General features: G+C 47.2%; 1 long non-coding RNA gene across 1 annotated transcript in view; it reads left to right on the forward strand.

The window, feature by feature from the left end:
- The window catches only part of LOC135050156 (uncharacterized), an 876,439-nt gene that overhangs the window by 757,283 nt on the left and 95,675 nt on the right, over nucleotides 1-23,481 (forward strand). The window contains exon 10 of the long non-coding RNA XR_010241558.1: nucleotides 13,526-13,628. This is a non-coding gene — a long non-coding RNA (uncharacterized LOC135050156). The remainder of the gene's footprint in view (nucleotides 1-13,525; nucleotides 13,629-23,481) is intronic.

Here is a 23,481-nt window from a genome sequence, read left to right on the forward strand (position 1 = left end):
GCCCGTCCATGTGATGTATCAGAAGTGACGTGATCACTAATGCCGCGCTGACCGTGACCCGCATGAGCAGTAGCCATTGCCGGGTAATTTGACGATCTGTAACTCATAGTCTACAGTGGCTTCAAGCTATACCTATTGACATGGACCTTCATAAGGGTGTTATCCAAATCCCCATACGGGTGGTATCAATAATAAAGGAGAGAACCCTCCACCATCTCTTGTGCCAGCTACAGGTGCTACTTTCCTGTCACATGCTAGGTTCCTGCCCTGGAACCATAGCTAGCCACCAGCCCTACACTCCACACACACTAAACCTCACTGAACACTCCTAATCACTACACAAATCCCTTACATCTACTGATAAACAGACCCGAACCTTTGATAGTCAAGTGAACCCCATTCTGATGGTAAAGACAAAGAAATGCAGCAAACGATGCCACACCATCCACCAGGTGCACATGATGCCTACTGCAGAATGACCTTCTATCTGGTCTCAAGAGCACAGTGCTCACATGTCCAAAATCTCTAGGAAACCATGTCAGACCAGACCACATGCAATTCTGGCCATCACTCCCACAACTAAAGACAGGTCTGCCTTGACCGCCAGCAAAAGGTCCACATACTTGTGCTTTTTCATATTGTTGTTATCCCAGTATATGTCCAGCAGACAAGACACACCAAAACATCTCAGAGAATCCAGCCACAATCTCCAGAACCCAAGCCAGCAGAAACCACACCATCATTATAGACCAAGCACTCAACAAAGAGATAACCATGGCCAAAACATTGCGAGATGCCCAGTAGACATAGGAATAACATGGAGTCCATCCACACACCTGTAACACAAACAAAGGAGTTAATACATTTAAGCTGGCCATACACTAGGACGCTTTTTCATACGAATGCGCAATTTTGACGCCTCGTGTGCACATCGTGCATTATGGGGGTACGATTACGATGCGATGCATGGTCCCACGGGCCGAATGTCGCATTGTCTGATCAAATGTGCTGCACATATGATCAGGTGAGCTGGGTAGCGGTGAATTAAAGGTCGTACAATAGATCGTACGATACAAAGTCTGACCATACGATATCGTATGCTGGGGAGCTGCAGGGGGAAATCGGAGATGACTGGCATTTAATGCTGGTCGTCCTGATGTATGGCCAGCATTAAATAACAACCGCTGATAAAAACTATGTAAAGCAATCTGCAGAGTGGGAGGGGACAGTAATCCTCTGAAGGTAAAATGCTTGAAAAAACTTCTGGACCCAACAGCCATTCAAGATCCAGGTAGAGAAAAACAGGTAAAAACTCCCTCGTGTCCCCCGTGGTGATCAGGAGGAGCCAAGGGTTAACCCATGTAGGGAGTATCCTCAACCATGAGTGCATGGATGCCAGCTGTAGGCAAGCTCTTAGAAGCTGCCACCATGGCAGCCTACTTGTGAAATGAGTGGGTTACAAAATCTGCCAAGTTCAGGCCCACGATGCAATAGGAATCAATCAACAGTCCCAATAACCTTCCATTAGTTGGACTATCCGGAAAAGGTGGAGACACCTGCGCCAAGATTTTATGGGCTCTACAGACAATAAAAACATCTACTTCAATGATGAACCCTTTAAAAGGACAGTATCTGGAACACCACAGTGTGCAATCTGCCCAACTTACTCAGGTTCCAAATGGAAGGTATCATTGCAAGATACTCACCCTTACCTCTATGTTGGCCATGAATGGTGACCCAACCCTGCCGAGCTGCCTGATATATCCGCAAGGTTGCTGTGCAAGGGATCCGTCTAACGGTCATACTAATGGTGCTCCTGTATACTTACTACAGGTTGAGTATCCCATATCCAAATATTCCGAAATACGGAATATTCCGAAATACTGACTTTTTTGAGTGAGAGTGAGATAGTGAAACCTTTGTTTTCTGATGGCTCAATGTACACAAACTTTGTTTAATACACAAAGTTATTAAAAATATTGTATTAAATGACCTTCAGGCTGTGTGTGTATGAAACATAAATTAATTGTGTGAATGTACACACACTTTGTTTAATGCACAAAGTTATAAAAAATATTGGCTAAAATTACCTTCAGGCTGTCTGTATAAGGTGTATATGTAACATAAATGCATTCTGTGCTTAGATTTAGGTCCCATCACCATGATATCTCATTATGGTATGCAATTATTCCAAAATACGGAAAAATCCCATATCCAAAATACCTCTGGTCCCAAGCATTTTGGATAAGGTAGACTCAACCTGTATATCACCTCTTATGTCATAGAAAATGGCAATTCCTTATAAAGCAAAAGTGCTGAATAAATAATAAAAGTGCACAGTCTATACATTAATATTTTTTGAATAGGTGATGTATCTATGCATTGTTATATGGGGCATAGGACTGTTTAATACACATCTTTTTCTATGTACTGGGACTGTTCGTTCATTTTAAAAATAGTGGCGCAGCATGAGGGTTGACCCCTTCATTACCGCAGTCACCATCTTGGCCATGTGGGCTGGGTCTCCGGCCACACATGTCAATTCCAACTAAAGGCTTTATTTCCATCAGCCTTCGATGTTTAGTTTATCTCTAGTTCATTGCAGCTTCTTCTTTCAATTCCTATTACTTCCCCTTGGGTTGGTTGCCTTGCTCCTTTATGTGTTACCGTAGAGTACTTTGTCTTTTTTTCTCCTATTTTTTAATTCTAAGAGGGAGATTCAATAGTACCGGGTTCTAATGCGATGTGGATCTGTGAACATCGGAGGTATATATGGGAGGGAAAACCTAACTTGTTTATGCCTGCTCCTCTATGGGGTGTGAGTAGAAATTAGTGAGGTTTTCCTGCCGGAGCCTCCTGCATTATCATAACGCAAGAGATTTCGACAGAACCTTGCAACTAATTGAATCTTACCCTTAACGGTATATTTACTTAAAGTCGATTTCCAGCTATTCTTAATCTATGAAAATCGATTTAAATCAATGTTGTGTTTCAGGGGAGAAACCACACATTTAGCAATAGACAATTTTTAAACGTTAGTAAATGTGCATTTTAGCCCCATCGATTTAGATTGTTTTGAAATTGTTAAAAATCTATTAAAATCGACCTTTAGTAAATATAACCCTTCATCTAGTCTAATCTAGTGACTTCAGTGTTCTCTTTTTCTTTTTTTTCCTTTCATTTAGTAATATATTCCTCTTCCTTTTTTGGTACTTTTGTCCTGTCCTCTTCCTATGAAATGATTTGACACTAGAGGATGCCTGTAAAATGAGTCTCTGACACAGAATACCATCAGGAAGCAGCCATTACTTTATGTGGAGTCTGCCAAATACAGAATCTATAGTATAGTATAATATGGTCGTTAATAAACTAAGATGCAGATGTTTCTCATAATAGTTCCATTACTGCCTTTTACTTGTTAAAACATATGTGCTGCTTGCTCAAACAACATTTTGGACTGAAGTAAAATTTTAATCGGATTACTGGTGTAATTCTATCCAGTATAGCGGGTTCATGGGTGATACACACAAAGATCCACTAAAACATTTTACAGTTTTACATCTTATCAAGGTTTCTGGAAATACCCTGCATGTCTGTACACAAAGCTGGTAATTCTGTCTCTCTGGGAGATGGGAACAAAGCCTTTGTGTAGTTATTTGCCTTAGAATGATGGGGGTAATTCCAAGTTGATCGCAGCAGGATTTTTGATAGCAATTGGGCAAAACCATGTGCACTGCAGGGGAGGCAGATATAACATGTGTAGAGAGAGTAAGATTTGGGTGGCTTATTTTGTTTCTGTGCAGGGTAAATACTGGCTGCTTTATTTTTACAATGCAATTTAGATTGCAGATTGAACACACCACACCCAAATCTAACTCTCTCTGCACATGTTATATCTGCCTCCCCTGCAGTGCACATGGTTTTGCCCAACTGCTAAAAAAAATGTCCTGCTGCGATCAACTTGGAATTACCCCCGATGTACGAAATCACACTTCTGAAAAAAATCGCAATAATGGAGCATTGTAGAACTAAAAACAGGCGGTTGTGTAAAACGGCATATATACAGCTTGTATAAGAAAAGATCAAGGTTTCATTTTCCTGCAGAATAAAATTCTATAAGAAATATATTTAACCTCTTCAGTGCTAAGGATGAGCGGTATCACACATCCATTAAACAGTATACATGAGGTGCATATAAGTAAACACAATACCCGTCCCTCACCGGTATTTCCTGCCAGTGAGTGACGTGGGAAGAGGTGGCACATATTGATGTCTTTGTGTTGGTGCGCCATGACATCATGGAGTGTGCTGGTGCTCCGCCACAGAACTATACCAATATATGAAGAGAAAGGGGATGTGTGATCATCGGGCACATGCAACCTACACTACAGATAGTCCAGCAATGGGGGAGTAGGCTGTGTATATGCCCCATCCTGTCTGCTATAATAATAATAATAATAATAATACAGCTGAGTCTCTCATATCCAAAATGCTTGGGACCAGAAGTATTTTGGATATCGGATTCTTCCGTATTTTGGAATATTTGCATACCATAAATTATAATGAGATATCATGGCGATGGGACCCAAGTCTAAGCACAGAATGCATTTATGTTTCATATACACCTTATACACACAGCCTGAAGGTCATTGTATACATTATTTGTAATCATTTTGTGCAGTATACAAAGCTTGTGTGCATTGAACTATTAGAAAGCAAAGTTGTCACCGTCTCAGTCGCACTCAGAAAATTCTGTATTTTAGAATATTCTGTATTTGGGAATTGTGGATATGGGAGACTCAAACTGTACTAAGTAAAAACAAACATAATGTGTATGGGCACTGCATAGATAAATTACTTGGTAAAGATGTTGGAATATGGCCAGCCCAGAAGGTGCCAGAGGACGGCTCATCACACCGGTGAGATAACGCTCTGCAGCAAAAAGTTACACTGGTAAATAATCCCAATTTCCAAAGATTTTTGTCTTTGTTTTACTTTCTCGTAGGCGGTGGCGCCGAGAGTCAGGGGGAGTGGGTACAAATTACCCAGACCCGGGCTGCTGGAGGGGCACAGGTCTGCTACCCAACTCTCCCCGAGGATACCACCTGTACTTCCTGGTGATATCTTCTTGCTCTCAAAGACACTCTCAATTACACTGTGCCAGAGCCTTTGCTCTCTAGTGGCTAGCGTCATCTTCCCAAATATCACTGGGAAGATGGCGCTGGCGGGGGAGGAGGGACCTGCTTCCATATCAAGTAAGGTAGAAAGCGGGTGCCCTCACCCTGCCTCCTATGTTAAAATGGCACCCCCTTATGGAGAGTGTGGGCAGCCCCGCGATTATTTTATTATTCACAGATTTTTATACTAAAGGGCATAGGGCCTAATTCAGACTGGATCACAGCAGCGATCGCAGTCTGAATCCCTATGTGCGCAAGAGCACTGCGCACCCCGGGAGCCCAGTGAGATGCTAACAGCATCTCTGGGCTGCAATCGCCTCTGCCTGATTGACGGGCAGAGGCGGTCACGGGGCGGGAGGGGGCGTGCTAACAGTGTTCTAACAACACACGTCTGCGTGACATCACAAGCAGCCACTGCAACCCGGGAAGCGGCGGGTAGCGGGTGGTCTTCAGTATGCCGACTGTCGGGATCCCGGCGCACAGTATACCGGTGCCGGAATCCCGACAGCCAGCATACCGACACTTATTCTCCCTTGTGGGGGTCCACGACCCCCCTGGAGGGAGAATAAAATAGCGTTGCGAGCACAGCGAGCCCGCAAGGGGCTCATTTGCGCTCGCCACACTGTCGGTAAGCCGGCGGTCGGGCTCCCGGTGCCGGTATGCTGGTCGCCGGGAGCCCGACCGCCGACATACATTACTACACCCGCGGGTAGCGGCCTGCCAGAGCGCAGGAGCTGCACTGGCAGCGAGCTACTCACCAGGTGCACAAGCATCGCCATCGTGCGATACTTTTGTACCTGCGCAGGGGGGGGGGGGCAGAGCCTGACGTGCGGGGCAGACTAGCCCTCTGCTGGGCGTCCCCCCGTATGTCAGAGTAAATGATCGTAGATGTGCTAAGCCACGCCCCCAGGCCTTTACCAGGACCCAACGTGGCTCTAAACAGCCCTGCTTGTAGATATTAAATGTAAATGGGGAGAAAATCATTTTGTGTGCAAATCCCATTCACTCTGGTATATATATATGTAGATATAAACATACAACTGTAATCAAGTCCTTTGTGTTTAGCTGGGAACGCCGCTTGCTATTTTTACTATGTGCAGAAACATATACTTGTCTCTTTTTTTCTTTTGTGTCCTACAATTCCAGATTCTCTCCTCCTGGCAGAGTGATTCTTTATTAATAGAAATAGTAGGATAGACGTGGATATCGTACACCCTAGTGGTGTTAGATTTCCCCATGTACAATGATGAGAACAAGTCTCAGTGAATATGGTTTGATAAAGCGCAGCGTGTTTCTGTATAGATATACAGCAGCTTCCATTATAACATCCACAAATAAATTGTAAAAACAGATCTAGGATTGAGAATCTGAGAGCAGGATAGACAAAAACAAATTAACCCCAATGCGCATATATATCCATGTTGTAGGGAATATAGATTGCAAGCTCCACTGGAGCAGGGTCATATGGGAGACCCCCGATGTTTCGGGTAGCCCCCTCACCCCTGGAAGAGTAAGCGACTCTCCTGCATCTACCTGCTTACAAGTGAAGCGGGCAGGATGGGGAGAATATCACAGTAATAGCTGCGACGGACAGAGGGGCGGGGCTTAATGATGCCATTTGCATCATTAAGCCCAGCCCTCTGTTCTTGGACCCACAAAGCACATAATTTTTCCTGTGGTGGGGGCAGGGCCTAATGACATGGCAGCCCAATCCGAAGTAGGAAGCAGCATCTCCTCTCTGGGCTCCTCTTGCAGAGGAGACAGTAAAAGAAGGTAAGCATGATTTAGCTATCTCATATCTATCTAGGCATTGTGTCACCTCCGGGCCCCATAGCGACAGTACTCCATGCAGGGGCGTAGCCAGAACTTTGTGAGCCCCATAGCAAATTTTGAAGGGGCCCCTGTCCTAATGCTTCTAGAGAAACACCTCTCTGCAGCAGTTGTTAATGTTACGCCCATAGTAGTGCCATAGGTCACGTTATGTTACATTGTAGGGCTGCCAGTACACATTATACCACACAGTACCCACAATTCACATTATGCCATACAGTGCTCCCACTTCATATTGTGCCACATTACAGTGCTCCCAGATCATATGGTGTAACATTATAATGCCCTCCAGTACAATGAGCAGGTCCAGGGGCATACCTAGATATATTGTAGGCCCTAAGGCAAAAGTTTGTAAGAGCCCCTATGGACCCCATGGTGAAAAATGAGACTGTGATAGAGAAGGTAGCACCTGTCAGCTCTGGGCTCCATAGCAGATGCTCTCCCTGCACCTATGGTAGCTACACCCTTGACCCCATGCATTGTTGGTTGTACTGCCACAGTATCTGTCTAATGTCTGTCTATACCCCCAGCTGTCCCTGTTTAGGTGGGACAGTCTCCATTTGCAAGCTCGGCCGCTTTGGACTGTGCGGGATGCTTGGGAGGCATATCAGGTCTAGTAGACCTCATGGGCTGGCTGCAGCACCCAGGCATTCTGGTGTCACCTACCTATATTGCAGTTCCACCTTCTCTGACACGGTTCATAAGGTATCAATGCAAAAATGCTGTTGGATGCAGTGTGTATCATTTTCCCAAATAGGAAATCCGGCTTTTTTGCTGTTACAGGCTGAGTTTATAGGAAGGAACCCTGCTAGTTTTCGGAGACCATAAGATTTTTTGGGTCAGTAGTTTTAAATGGAGAACACTACTGTTGCTGCAGACCGTAGCATGTGAGTGGGCATCATAACTTGTGACTACGCATGACAGAGCCCAGTGGGGGCTGTGCTGGTCTAGTACAGGTTGTCTCTTATCACACAAGCTCATGCTCTAAAATGTTTTAATATGTCTACCCTTTCAGCGCACTTTGATACATAACTGTTCTGTTTCATCTTCTAGTTTAAAGCAGAAACAATATACTGTGGTAGCTTTTACCTGGGCAAAGCAATGCACTGTGGACCCTACTCACCCATTCACGGGAATAAAAAACAAAAAAACGCGCCCCTCCTGCGGCTCCTCGCTGTCTCTGCACATGCTTCCATACAATAAATGGCTGTCAGCACTCTGATTGGTGGATAGCACCAGCCGTCCACCAATCAGCATGCTCATAGACATTCACTGTCTGGCTGCAGGCAGGAAGGTAGATAGGAAATGCGGCTTGGCTTCTCTGATTGTATTCATAGTCAGAGTGGCCCGACAGCATTCTCTACCTACCTCACAAGAAGCTCCCCCCGTGCCCAGCATTCTCTTGCTCAAAATCCCCCAGAATCGAGGGCCCATATGTTAAGATGGCCCTGGCTGTAGCATTTGTGCTGTACATGTTACTTCCCCTCTCTGATATGTTATCCCATAAGGAGCATACTGTATTTCCATTCCTTGGTTGCGGTGTAGAAAACGAGTTTGCCAGGAATCCAAGATTTGAATGGCTCCTCTATTTCCTGCATTTGACTGATAACGTCTTATGCTTTGGATAATTTAGAAGATTTCTTAGTAATGACAGGGTTTGAGGTTTTATTTTTTTTCACAAAATGGAAAGAAATGCTTCTGGCGCAGATGAACCAGAAAATGAAGAAAAACATATGGGGCCTGAATCTGATTCCCACGCAGATCTGAGTATGGCCACAAATAACCAATTTAAGCAAACTGCATATGCACAGTAGCGGATATAGGGGGTTGTTCAGGTTGCATCGCAATAACCACGTCCTCTGCGGCAATGCGCACATACAGGTACCGTCCTGCACATGTGCAGCCCCCAAATGCGTTCAGGTTGCAGCATGTGAGAACGCCTCTGATTGACTGACAGGAAGAGACGTTTGCGGGGCGGGCAGGGGTGGCGACGGAGCGTTGCTGGAAAAATGGTGGCAGGTTGGCGGCTTTTTTGAGGCAGCTGCGTGAGATCACATGCAGCCACTTCAACGGGACCGTATGCATATGCAGCCTAGCTGCGGCTGCAAGAGCCATCCACAATTGCTGCGACTACAATGTGAATTACGGTCGCAGCTGGTGGCCACCATTTAGCATACTGGGCAACCTTGCCATGTGATGGGTGGCCCCCAGATTGCGAAAGAACGGATTGCAAATTCTTTTTTTAGCAGCATTTTCAATCCATACTCATTTATGCATATAATCATTTATGCATATCTCCCGGCGACTCTGAATCGCCCAGATCTTGGCCAGATCTCTCCATCTGTGAAATTGGCGTTTCTGGACGGGAACATAAGCTGACACACGCAAGAGTCATGCGTATGGAAATGGGACACCTGGTTTTGACTCATCTCTAACACATAGTGTGTGGCGGGTGCAAGTGTATATACTAACCATTACGGTTGCGTCTCTTCCGACGGAAAACAGTGGGCGGTGCATCTTCTCACATTAGCATAAGTAGGTAGCATCCCACATTAGCATCAGAATGATGTGTACCCGGCTGATATGCCGCCCGACATATTGTATCCGCGGTACACATCAGAATGAAGTAATGAAGGATGGAATGACCACTGTTCCGTCCTTCATTACACTGTACTGGGTCGCATGCGATATCTTCCGATTGGCCGTGCCAAGCACAGCCGACCAGAAGATATCGCATGCGACCCACGAGAATGCGCAATCGGGCATACAAACACCAGATATGGACAATATGTCCATAGATATATTTGCATATCAAGTGATCTGCAGATATATCTAATAGTGTATACCCAGCATAACTCAGCTGGGCGACTGCGTTGAACATTGTGACCAACGGTCGCAATGTTGGATCCCAGCTTGCGACTTTGGTCGAGTGCTGGGATCACAGTTAAATGCAAGAGGCGTCTCTTCTACTGAGATGTCTCCTGCATGTCCCTCAAAGAGCTCGGATGGAAATTCAATGCAGCTTTCATGTGGTACTGAACTTCCGTCCAGCTCTGAATCAGGTCCATTAATATTACTGGTGCTGTCTACTGTTTACACAGGTGTCCTATAACTTACTTGTGTATTTATGTGAAAAATAAAACACAAACAACTGTATTCATTCAGTTACTGTATATAGAGTATGCTACCAAATCAGATAATACTACATTCTGGTGAAAATGTTACAATATGGAACTACAGTATATTACAGTACATGTTACTGCTGCTAAAACACCTCTTCTTCCTCTCTATTCTATTATTTCTATCTCTTCTTCCTCTCTATTCTATTATTTCTATCATGTTTGTCCTCTTGCAAAAAATGCTAATTAAAAGACTTATTTACATAAACTCTTCCTTGAACCCATTTGCTATCAAAGGAGAACTGGAAGTTTATATGTGTGAATAAAGAGAAAACATTTTGGCCTGCTGGCTGCGCAGTAAGCGCTTGGAAAACACAGCTGATTAAAAAGTAAATAAACTTTAACCAGTTTTAGATGATTTTATTTTTTTGTTGTATTTACAGCTGTATAAAAAAAATATCCATTTCCAGTTTACCCTTTACCGGAGGTCCAAGAAAATTTCCCATGAGAAATACCAAGCCAATTTACAGATGTGTCCTCACACACCTAGCCTGAAGAAGCCATGCGGCGCGAGATGCCCGGCCTGAGTGAGCCGAACGGTGCAGCGTGGCAACTTTTTCTTTTAATATGTGTCTTATATGCACCGCAGGCGTAGAGAATCACTGCTCAGTCTGTACCAGATACACAGAGCTTCGGCCCCTCATTCCGAGTTGATCGCACGTAGCAACTTTTTGCTGCTGGTGCGATCAACTAATCTCCGCCTATGGGGGAGTGTATTTTAGCATAGCAGGGCTGCGAACGCTTGTGCAGCCCTGCTATGCTAAAAAAGTTTTGCACAAAACAAGACTAGCCCTGGACATACTTACCCTGTGCGACGGATCCAGTGATGCAGGTCCCGGATTTGACGTCAGACATCCGCCCTCCGTTCGCCTGGACACGCCTGCGTTTTCTTACCACTCCCCGAAAACGTCTGGAAACGGCGAGTATCCGCCCCAGAACGCCTCCCGCCTGTCCATCTTCTTGCGATCGCCGCTGCAATCATATTTGTCGCTGGCGGCGTCGTTGCCCGGTGACGATCGTTCCCAGGCAATGACGCGCGTGCGAAATTCGTCCTCAGCACATGCACATTTCCGACCCGTTCGCACCACAGCGAAGAACCGCTGCGTGCGAACGGGTCGGAATGACCCCCTTAGTTTTTAAGTATGTACAAAGTTACTGTGAAGCACAACGGAACTTTGCGTGAAACATAGGCCCAAGGCCTCCGCATCGCAGCACTTCGGGCACAGATTCAGACTCTTTCACACACAAATGTACAAGTGTCGCATATCAAATTAATCAGTGCAGTCTCATTAAGTGCTTTTGTCATACAGTATGTGATTGTTTCATTGGTGCGACAAAGGCGACATTTGATCTAAATAGACAATCGGCGCAAGCAGAATTGCATGGCACTTGGGTTGCCAAGAAGATCTGTTTGGCGCAACTGTGCTTCATATTGTTATTTTTATTATTATTATTATTATTATTAATATCATTAGAACAAGTACAGCTTTCCCTTATTTCTCACTTTACCTGAATTTTGCATGCTGTCATACGTTACTATTATTACATTTTATATAATGAGAACATTTTATGTAGCACTGTACAGAAAGTATTTGGAATTCACATCAGTCCCTGATGGAGCTTCAATTCTGTAGTTCCTGACACACTAGCGTACACACACAATACGGTTCATTCTGTCAGAATTCACAAAGAAATTCTTCAAATATTTTTTACAATTTTATATCTCACACAAAACCCGTATATACCCAACAGAAAGCGTACAAAGTACACAGCTACAGTGTGAGGCATTTACATTCTGGATTTACTCACATGTGCACATACTCACATGTGCACTCAGATGAACTCTCAGCTCTTCTTTCTTTAATCCGCCCATGAGACAGAACTGAGGCTGTTCTATATACAGCCAATGTACAAAGCCTTGCCAGTGAATGTAATGCTCCCTTTTCAATGATCGACACCCTGGAGAAGTTTAATACTGAATTCCTGAAATGTGGGAGGGGTGAGGGTGGATTGGGAGTTAATCCTTAACAGTATAACTGGAGAGGTTTTCTTCATTTTTTCAAGAGATCTGTTTATCAATGGGAGAATCTTGATAGAGCTTCTCCCAACTTAACAAGCCCCGTGCAGGCGATGGCTGTCGCTGGTTCCCTCTGGTGTAAAGTATATCCATGTAAAGCATAGGGAAGCTAGTTATCTCATATTTAACAAGGACTGGGTCACCCAGGCGCAGATGTGACCCTGACTGGCCCGGCCAAATAATAAGAGTGTACTCACCACTGCCAACCGGTACTGCTCAGCTGCCTCAGCTAATATTTCTCGATTTTGAGGCGAGAAGTGGTGACAGAAAATCTTTGTTATCCGGCCATATTGATACATAGGCCCATATATCTGTAGAATGGGTTTAGTCCAACACGGGTAGCAATGCACAAATCATATGGGATACATATGATATCCCGGCAGACGGGATGCCGGCTGTCACTATACCGACAGTAGCATCCCGCGTGCCGGAATCCCAGCAACGAGTCCCACCGCGGGCCACGCATCGGGCCCGTTGGCTCGTTTCATTCGAAACAGGTTCTATTCAACTCGGTTGGTGGCAAGGAATACCGTGTGTTTGTCGAGATTCTAGGCATCAGTATTTCACCGGCTGATGGGATTCTGGAGTTGGTCTCCTGAACACCGGGATCCCAACAGACGGTATATTTACTGCATTCTCGTTATATATAGAGTTATTACTCAAAGCAGATAAACACTTTAGGTGGTCTATTTATTAATAATTATGATGACCCCATGAAACTTAGCGTTCCATATTACAGCACATCACTGCAATTTGGAATGAATGAAGAGGGCTTCATTTTGAGCTTAAATCCATGCCAATAAAGAAGTGTTTTCCTCCACCCCATATACAGTGTATATATATATATATATATATATATATATATATAGATATGTATATATATATATATATATATATTTATACGATATATGCACGTGTGCACTGAGACATGACATGGAGGGGATCCTGTAATAGGATTTGGAGCAGTGTTGGAGTAGTGCCATAGCTCGTAGTTTGGTTCTGTAGCACGACAAGTTGTTGCACGGCTGCTGTCCCTTTTTATATTCCAGTTCCGGAGAGGTATTATTTGTATTTGTATTCCACAGTTGGAACACCTGTAATCTTCCTACAAACTGCCTGTGGAAAGAGCTGTTTCAGACTAGAGAATGGACCGATAGGAGCAATGTGAAATAATACTGTAGTTCTCTTTTAAAAGCCAGGAGAAGGACATGAGTGCATTCATTTGTGTGGCAATATATTTACCTACATTTTTCTGTTTTCAGACGTGACCAACTGGAACAAATCTGGGGCAGGAATTCCCTAAAAGGCTATTTTTCCCTGGCACTATGGAAGAAGCAAAATGACAATGTCTGACACCAAAAGAAGGTAATGTAGCAGTCGAATAAGCATTACTATAGAGTTTGACAGTGATGCACCGTATACCTATGGAAGGATAGATAGCAAATCTAAATGGATACATCATCTACTTACATTAACAGCAGCCGCTATGTGGGGTGAACCCAGTGTCGGACTGGGGCATGGAGGGCCTACCGGTGGAATGCAGTTGAAGGGGCCCATTCTTAGGGGTGACATCATTCTCCAGAGGGGGTTTGGCCAACTGCCACAGATGCTTAGCCATACCTCCCAACTTTTGTACTCTATGAAGAGGGACATTGGTGCGGCGCAGCCGCGCTCCACCAGAAAAAATGGAGCGTGGCCTCCGGGAAGGGGGCGTGGCTTCACGGGAGTGCTGTGATCTCAAGCCACGCCCCCAGTTTTCGTTACTGATGCGGCATGCCCAGCGCTTTGTGAGCCGCTGGCATGCCCCCTCTCCCTCTGACTACAGTGAATAGAGGTTATGCACATGCGCACAGCGTCTATTCACCGCTGAGCTGCGAGTGACAGAGCCTCCCAACTGCCCCCTCCCCACCGCGGGACACTGTGGCCTGCAAGTGGGACAGCGGGACAGTTCCAAAAAAACAGGACTGTCCCGCGAAAATCGGGACAGTTGGGAGGTATGGCTTAGCTAACCATTAGAGAGAGCATGGTCTGGGCCCCTTAATAAATATATATACTAAATAAATACTGCTAGTGCATGCATGATAATGTACCAGATTAATAACAGCAATGTACTATAGGGTCATTCCATGGTAACAAACGTTACATTTTGAAATATATTTCATGTGAAATATATATTTTTGAGCGTGTGTTTTGATTATTTTGTGCATAGTAAATGTTGTATGTGTGGTACATGATATGCTTTAATTTTGATGCAAAACTTGTCATGAAAACTGGTAACAAACGTTACATAAAAAGACCATTTTCATGGAATGACCCTGTAGATAATAGGTGTAATTCAAGTGCACAGTCTGGAACCTGATCCCTAGAGGAGGGGGTGGGCCCCGCAGGCAGAGGGGCCCACCGGGGATTTTCCCTTTGGGCCAGGCTGACCCTGGGTGAACCGATACTCGCCCCATCAATTCAATCACATCTTATGGCATCATTGCGATATGAGGCTGAGGGTGCCTCACGCTCTAGTCATGTCAGAAGATCCTGGTGATTTGATAGGCTTAAAATGTCTGCCTATATTGTGAGTCTGTGACGGGTCCACCTTTAACAAGCTGACAACAGGAAGGCTTCAAAGGGTTCATAGCCGATGAAAGTAAAAAATAAGAAAAAATCAAGACGGATACATTTATAAACAGACACAAAGAGCCTCTCAATGGAAGTTTTATTTTAATAAGCATCCCCTGATGGGGATTTACTGGTTGCCTGGGCATCTTCACCGTTGGTTGAGTTTATTTAAAGAGCTTGTCACCTTTGAACTGAAACTATTTCTCCAGATGTACAAAAGGGAACAATGTGGCCAATCTTGCTGCATCAGCAGTACAGGATCCAGCTGGAGAAAGGCACTAGATCCTCCAGTCATTACTTACAGCTGTGTTTCCATTTATGTGTCAGTTGAAAAAATAAATTAACAGATTAAATAGCCAGAAAGAGGACTCTGTTTAACTGTAGTAAGAGGCCTTTACATTTAATAATCATTTATATATATTTTTTTTTTATTATTTTTTTTTTTTGGTTATGTTCTTTGAAAACCTGGATGCACTGATGGGACCTTTGAGAGATAATAAAACGAGGGGGATTCCCATTTCAAGAATGTAGAGAAACGACAGAGAGCTAGTCCAATTATTTCAGGCAAGAGTTGCGACGGGTCATTTTATAATACCGTTGCACAGCTGCTGAAGTGGTGCGTGCCGGCCAGAGCCCGATTTTCAGCCATGCGGTGGGTGAGACGTTCGTTGCTCGTATTGTTGAGAAGTCATTGGTGTTGGACGGTCGCATTGTGGCTCATGTATTTTGTGTACGCATACAGATGCAGCAGTCCATCTCTCAGATAGGTCACGTCAATGTAGTACATGCTCCATGCTTTCTCTCTCTCTCACACTCTGAAGACTCCCACGTAGAGGTCTCAGGTGGGGGATTACTCATTATTTCAGTCACTGGTGTGTTCTGGCAGGAGCAAAATCAGCTGCTACATCTGTTTCTAATTTATATGGCCGCTCAACAAAAGTGGCAGCGCTCCCAGAGACCCGGGATGTGATTCTTGTCTACATGGTAGAACAGGATGGTATATTTCTTTGAAGCTTCGTGAAACATGTTTAATGAAGGGCCTACTTTTTGCTCCTGTTGTGCTTGGATAAAGCACATCTATTTAACTCTGCCAAGAAAATAGCACGGTCAAGTGGAATCCGGTAGCCTGTTCATATTGGGGGTATTGATAATACTGTTCATCCTGCAAAAGGTAAAATGTCTAGGGGTAAAAACTAAATTTCTATTATAAATTGATCCAGTCAACACAACTGATATTCTGAACGCATCCTATTCATGTGGTTTCTAGTAACGCAATAGCTCTAGACTGGCCACCAAGCTCTAGGGGATGGTATCGGGAACCTTGCGCTTGGGATGCTGGCAGTCAGAATACCGACAGCGGCATCACGACGCGCAGGATCCTGACACCTGGATGGTAAGTAGTATAAGCCTCTCCTCCTACCCTACTCACCATAACCCTCCCTTGCCGCAGCCTGACACTAACACCCCCCCGCAGCCTAACCCTAACACTCCTCAGTGGTGCCTAACCTTAAACCCCCCTCTCCACAGCCTAACCCTAACCAACCCCCCTCCCCCGCAACCTAACCCCGTTGATCATGTCGGGATCCTGGCGTCAGCATTCCAACCAGTGTTGGGATTCCGGCGTCGGTATTCCAACTGCCGGCATCCCGAATGCTGGTATCCTGACCGGATCTCAGCTCTAAATCCATGCCTTATCATTTTATACACTGACTGCTTTAACCTCATTCTAGCGGTCAGCGAGGTTCCGGCAGAACCTTGTGTGAAGTGCGGCTGCTCCCATTTGCAGCTATTATGGTAGGAAAACCTTGTTTTTTGTTTGCACCTCTATGAGACAAGCAAGGTTTACCTGCTGTAATATCCTGCAGAGTATTAACTTGTAGCTATGACAGTCTGCCCATAAATGATGTCTCACTAGAAATACTACTTCTGCTTCATTCTGTCACTGCTCCGCATTTCTTCTACGCATTTCACCATTCCTTGTCTTCTGCTATTGTGTCAGGTGTCAGCTCTTAAGGGGGGTACACACGGAGAGATCCGATCTTAAAATCTAACAATCTGAATAGATTGCTTAGAAGTTAAGCACAGATCTCTCTGTGTGTATGCCCCACACTGATAGCGATGTGCAGCCCTGCGCGTAGCTGTCGCCGGTGCTAGATTGGATTGGCATGCAGGCACAAGACATTCACAACAATTAAAGTTTTTTTTTCCTAAAAATCATTCCACAACTTGAATCCAACAAATACAGCCTGACCGCATCCATAAATACACTCCCAGTTTCCTTCTGCGTTCCTCCTAGGGTTATTTTCCATCATTCATGTGCACACCTCAATGCATACTCTTGGACTTTGTGTCTTCTGTGACCTACAATTATTGTAGTAACACACTGCCTAAAGTGTCAAACTGTTTGCTGTGTACAGTAAGTGTTGAAAGACCTTGATATATACATCATACATGTCCTTGGAATCACTTTTAATACTGATTGATGCATCCTCCATGGCGCGGTATTCCCTGATGGCAGTAGCCTCTTTCAGCAGGATAATGTTTCCGGCCACACTGCAAACCTTGTTCAAGAATGGTTTGAGGAACATGACAGAGTACAAGGTGTTGACTTGGCCTCCAAATTCCCCAGATCTCAACTGTGGGATGTGCTGGAAAAACAAGTCTGAGTCATGGAGGCCCCACCTTGCAACATACAGGGCTTAAAGGATCTGCTGTTAACATGTTGGTGCCAGATACCACATGACACCTTCAGAACTCATGGCTCGAGAGGTCAGAGTTGTTTTGGTGGCATGAGGGGGACCTACATAATATTATTTAGGTGGTTTTAATGTTATCGCTGAGGGGTTTATAGATATATAAATAAATATACTATTATAATATACTGTTCAGTGTTCACATATACTACTTATAAATATATATACAGCAAACAATTAATACATACAATTATATAATATAGTATAGCTATAGCGCTCTCTCTCTCTCTCTATATATATATATATATATATAGAGAGAGAGAGATACTGTATGGGTGTAGTATGTTTCCCCAGCGCTTGGGATCCTGGTGTCCAGCATACCGGCACCGGGATCCTGACAGCCGGAATGCAGACAGCGGGGCGAGCGCAGAAGAGCCCCTTGTGGGCTACGCGCGCCATGCTATTTTTTCTCCCTCCAGGGATAATAGTTGTCACTATACTGGCGGTCGGGATTCCGGCATCGGTATGGTGAGCGCCAGGATCCAGACAGCCGGTATATCAAGTGCCACCTGTACTGTATAAAGATATTAGAGATGAGACCCTTCCCACTAGATTGTTAGCTCTTGTTGTCATAGCCCTCTTCTGCTTACATTTCTCTGCTTACAGCTCTCTCCTACTCAGCGACCATCTTTACCCGCTTTATCTCCTGGTAAAGGCTCCTCTCTATTTATGGCCACCAGCTCCTAGTAGTACAATGATTACTCCATCACTACTTACATCTAAGCTGTATTATGTATTGAGAATGTGTGGCACTCTATGTTACCTATACTCTATTTTTGTTATTTATTTACTGTAATGCTAAGTTTTGTCTCCCTGTACTGTCCTCTGTACGGCGCTGCGAAACACTTGTGGCGCCTTATAAATAAAATGTAATAATAATAATAATAATAATAATAATAATGAGACATTTTCACATGTGCTTCACGAAATATCAAAATACTGTATTCATGATCTCAGCTGATCAACACATTTTGTATCTATTGTACATGATTCAGCTTTAAGTATTCTCAGTCCTACCACAGCCATGCCACGTGGCAGTATGCCAGCCACGCCACACAACACTACCACAGCCACACCACACAACCGTACCGCAGCCATGTTGCACAATAGTACCCCAGCCACACCACACAGCAGTACCCCAGCCACACTACACAGCAGTACCCCAGCCACACTACACAGCAGTACCCCAGCCACACTACACAGCAGTACCCCAGTCACACTACATGGCAGTTACACATCGAGACCACACAGCTGTTCCCAAGCGACACCACACGGCAGTACCCCAGGCACACCACACGGCAGTTCCCCAGCCACACCACACAGCAGTACCCCAGGCACACCACACGACAGTACCCCAGGCACACTACACAGCAGTTCCCCAGCCACACCACACAGCAGTACCCCAGGCACACCACACGACAGTACCCCAGGCACACCACACGACAGTACCCCAGGCACACCACACGGCAGCACCCCAGCCACACCCTACTGCAGTTCCCCAGCCACACCACACAGCAGTACCCCAGCCACACCACACGGCAGTACCCCAGCCACATTACACAGCAGTTCCCCCGCCACACCACACGGCAGTACCCCAGCCACATTACACAGCAGTTCCCCAGCCACACCACACGGCAGTACCCCAGGCACACCACACGACAGTACCCCAGGCACACCACACGACAGTACCCCAGGCACACCACACGACAGTACCCCAGGCACACCAAAAGGCAGTTCCCCAGCCACACCAAACGGCAGTACCCCAGCCACACCACACGGCAGCACCCCAGCCACACCCTACTGCAGTTCCCCAGCCACAACACACGGCAGTACCCCAGCCACACCACACAGCAGTACCCCAGCCACACCACACGGCAGCACCCCAGCCACACCACACGGCAGTACCGCAGCCACACCACACGGCAGTACCCCAGCCACACCACACAGCAGTACCCCAGCCACACCACACGGCAGTACCCCAGCCACACCACACAGCAGTACCCCAGCCACACCACACGACAGTACCCCAGGCACACCACACGACAGTACCCCAGGCACACCAAAAGGCAGTTCCCCAGCCACACCAAACGGCAGCACCCCAGCCACACCCTACTGCAGTTCCCCAGCCACAACACACAGCAGATCCCCAGCCACACCCTACAGCAGTTCCCCAGCCACACCACACGGCAGTACCCCAGCCACACCACACGGCAGTACCCCAGCCACAACACACGGCAGTTCCCCAGCCACAACACACGGCAGTTCCCCAGCCACACCACACGGCAGTACCCCAGCCACAACACACGGCAGTTCCCCAGCCACAACACACAGCAGATCCCCAGCCACACCCTACTGCAGTACCCCAGCCACACCACACAGCAGTACCCCAGCCACACCACACGGCAGTACCCCAGCCACACCACACGGCAGCACCCCAGCCACACCCTACTGCAGTTCCCCAGCCACAACACACGGCAGTTCCCCAGCCACAACACACAGCAGATCCCCAGCCACACCCTACTGCAGTACCCCAGCCACACCACACAGCAGTACCCCAGCCACACCACACGGCAGTACCCCAGCCACACCACACGGCAGTACCCCATCCACAACACACGGCAGTACCCCAGCCACAACACACGGCAGTTCCCCAGCCACACCACACAGCAGTACCCCAGCCACATTACACGGCAGTACCCCAGGCACACCACACAGCAGTACCCAAGCCGCACCACACGGCAGCACCCCAGCCACACCACACGGCAGCACCCCAGCCACACCACACAGCAGTACCCCAGGCACACCACACGGCAGTTCCCCAGCCACACCACACGGCAGTACCCCAGCCACAACACACGGCAGTACCCCAGCCACAACACACGGCAGTTCCCCAGCCACACCACACAGCAGTACCCCAGCCACATTACACGGCAGTACCCCAGGCACACCACACGACAGTTCCCCAGCCACACCATACGGCAGTACCCCAGGCACACCACACGACAGTTCCCCAGCCACACCACACGGCAGTACCCCAGCCACAACACACGGCAGTTCCCCAGCCACACCACACAGCAGTACCCCAGCCACATTACACGGCAGTACCCCAGGCACACCACACAGCAGTACCCAAGCCGCACCACACGGCAGCACCCCAGCCACACCACACGGCAGCACCCCAGCCACACCACACAGCAGTACCCCAGGCACACCACACGGCAGTTCCCCAGCCACACCACACGGCAGTACCCCAGCCACAACACACGGCAGTACCCCAGCCACAACACACGGCAGTTCCCCAGCCACACCACACAGCAGTACCCCAGCCACATTACACGGCAGTACCCCAGGCACACCACACGACAGTTCCCCAGCCACACCATACGGCAGTACCCCAGGCACACCACACGACAGTTCCCCAGCCACACCACACGGCAGTACCCCAGCCACACCACATGGCAGATCCCCAGCCACAACACACAGCAGTTCCCCAGCCACACCACACAGCAGTTCCCCAGCCACACCACATGGCAGATCCCCAGCCACACCACACAGCAGATCCCCAGCCACACCATACTGCAGTTCCCCAGCCACAACACACAATAGTTCCCCAGCCACACCACACAGCAGTACCCCAGCCACATTACACGGCAGTTCCCCAGCCACACCACATGGCAGTTCCCAAGCACCACCACACAGCAGTACCCCAGCCACATTACACGGCAGTTCCCCAGCCACACCACATGGCAGTTCCCAAGCACCACCACACAGCAGTACCCCAGCCACATTACACGGCAGCACCCCAGCCACACCACACAGCAGTACCCAAGCCGCACCACACGGCAGCACCCCAGCCACACCACACGGCAGCACCCCAGCCACACCACACGGCAGTACCCAAGCCGCACCACACGGCAGTTCCCCAGCCACACCACATGGCAGTTTCCAAGCACCACCACACAGCAGTACCCCAGCCACATTACACGGCAGCACCCCAGCCACACCACACAGCAGTACCCAAGCCGCACCACACAGCAGTACCCCAGCCACATTACACGGCAGCACCCCAGTCACACCACACAGCAGTACCCAAGCCGCACCACACGGCAGCACACCAGCCACACCACACAGCAGTACCCAAGCCGCACCACACGGCAGCACCCCAGCCACACCACACAGCAGTACCCAAGCCGCACCACACGGCAGTAACCCAGCATCACCACACGGCAGTTCCCCAGCCACACCACACAGCAGTACCCAAGCCGCACCACACGGCAGTTCCCCAGCCACACCACATGGCAGTTCCCAAGCACCACCACACAGCAGTACCCCAGCCACATTACACGGCAGCACCCCAGCCACACCACACAGCAGTGCCCAAGCCGCACCACACGGCAGCACCCCAGCCACACCACACAGCAGTACCCAAGCCGCACCACACGGCAGTACCCCAGCCTCACCACATGGCAGAAAAAATTTAATGTTGTCATCCCCACAGAGGAGTCACATGGCATAGATTCTATTTAGGTGATTCATAAATGCTTATTGACTTAATTTCTACACTTCCATCCTCCGTCCACTTGTGAAAGCAGCCGTCACTGCAATATGCGCGCATTTTCACAAGCACCTATACTTGGTGACAGACAGAACAGACAGACCTGTGCGTTTGATCACCTCTGTATAGCCCACAATTACATGTATGTGATCACGACACTCCCATGGAACACTTATTCGGTGTGTGATGCCTAGTTACTGTCCTTTAGCCACTCACATGTCTGGGATCTGTACAACTCTCCTGGAATTGCACAAAGTTGCATATGCTGGGTTACAGAGCATGCACAGAGCAAAATACAGCAAGATCCATCTGCAAAATGGACTTGTGCACACCCCAGAGTGCGGAAGCCAAGGTGAACTCAGCAATGGTGTTGCCCAGACTTTGCGCCTTTGTGAAGTGCCCAGTTCTGCTACTAAACTCAGTTTGCATGATATTTTATCACTATTCTGCCCAGCCACCTGCAGTTTGCTGTAGGTACTGCAGTATTGCCCACAATAGATTAGTGTAGTTGACATTTAATGCTAAACATTTATGCAGCTACAAAAACTTCAAACACTTTTCAGAAGTGGTCAAATCAATTTTCAAAATCTATTATCTTAAAGACAATACTACAGATAATATTAAATATTGTTATATGGAAAAACAAGATTTATGGTAAGAACTTACCGTTTTTAAATCTCTTTCTGCGAGGTACACTGGGCTCCACAGGGAATAACATCGGGGTGTAGAGTAGGATCTTGGCCCGAGGCACCAACAGGCTCAAAGCTTTGACCTTCTTCCCAGAATGCCTAGCGCCGTCTCCTCTATAACCCCGCCTCCGTGCACAGGAACTTTTTGTTAACCAGTCCAGTGCAGTAGCAGGTAAAAGAGACGACAATCGTTAGTAGCCACATACACCACACACTCACGACAGGAGAGGGTGGCAGCGGCTAATGCCATACCAACCCAAACAAGCTAAGTGCTTCAGGGTGGTTGCCCTGTGGAGCACAGTGTACCTCGCAGAAAGAGATTTAACAACGGTAAGTTCTTACCATAAATCTCGTTTTCTGCTGCGGAATAAACTGGGCTCCACAGGGAATAACATCGGGGATGTCCTAAAGCAGTTCCTTATGGGAGGGGACACACTGTAGTGGGCACAAGAACCCGGCGTCCAAAGGAAGCATCCTGGGAGGCGGAAGTATCGAAGGCATAAAACCTTATGAACGTGTTCACTGAGGACCACGTAGCCGCCTTGCACAATTGTTCAAGGGTCGCACCACTGCGGGCCGCCCAAGAAGGTCCAACCGACCGAGTAGAC

Source organism: Pseudophryne corroboree, chromosome 2 (genome assembly GCF_028390025.1).
Source record: "Pseudophryne corroboree isolate aPseCor3 chromosome 2, aPseCor3.hap2, whole genome shotgun sequence".
Taxonomy (NCBI): Eukaryota; Metazoa; Chordata; class Amphibia; order Anura; family Myobatrachidae; genus Pseudophryne; species Pseudophryne corroboree.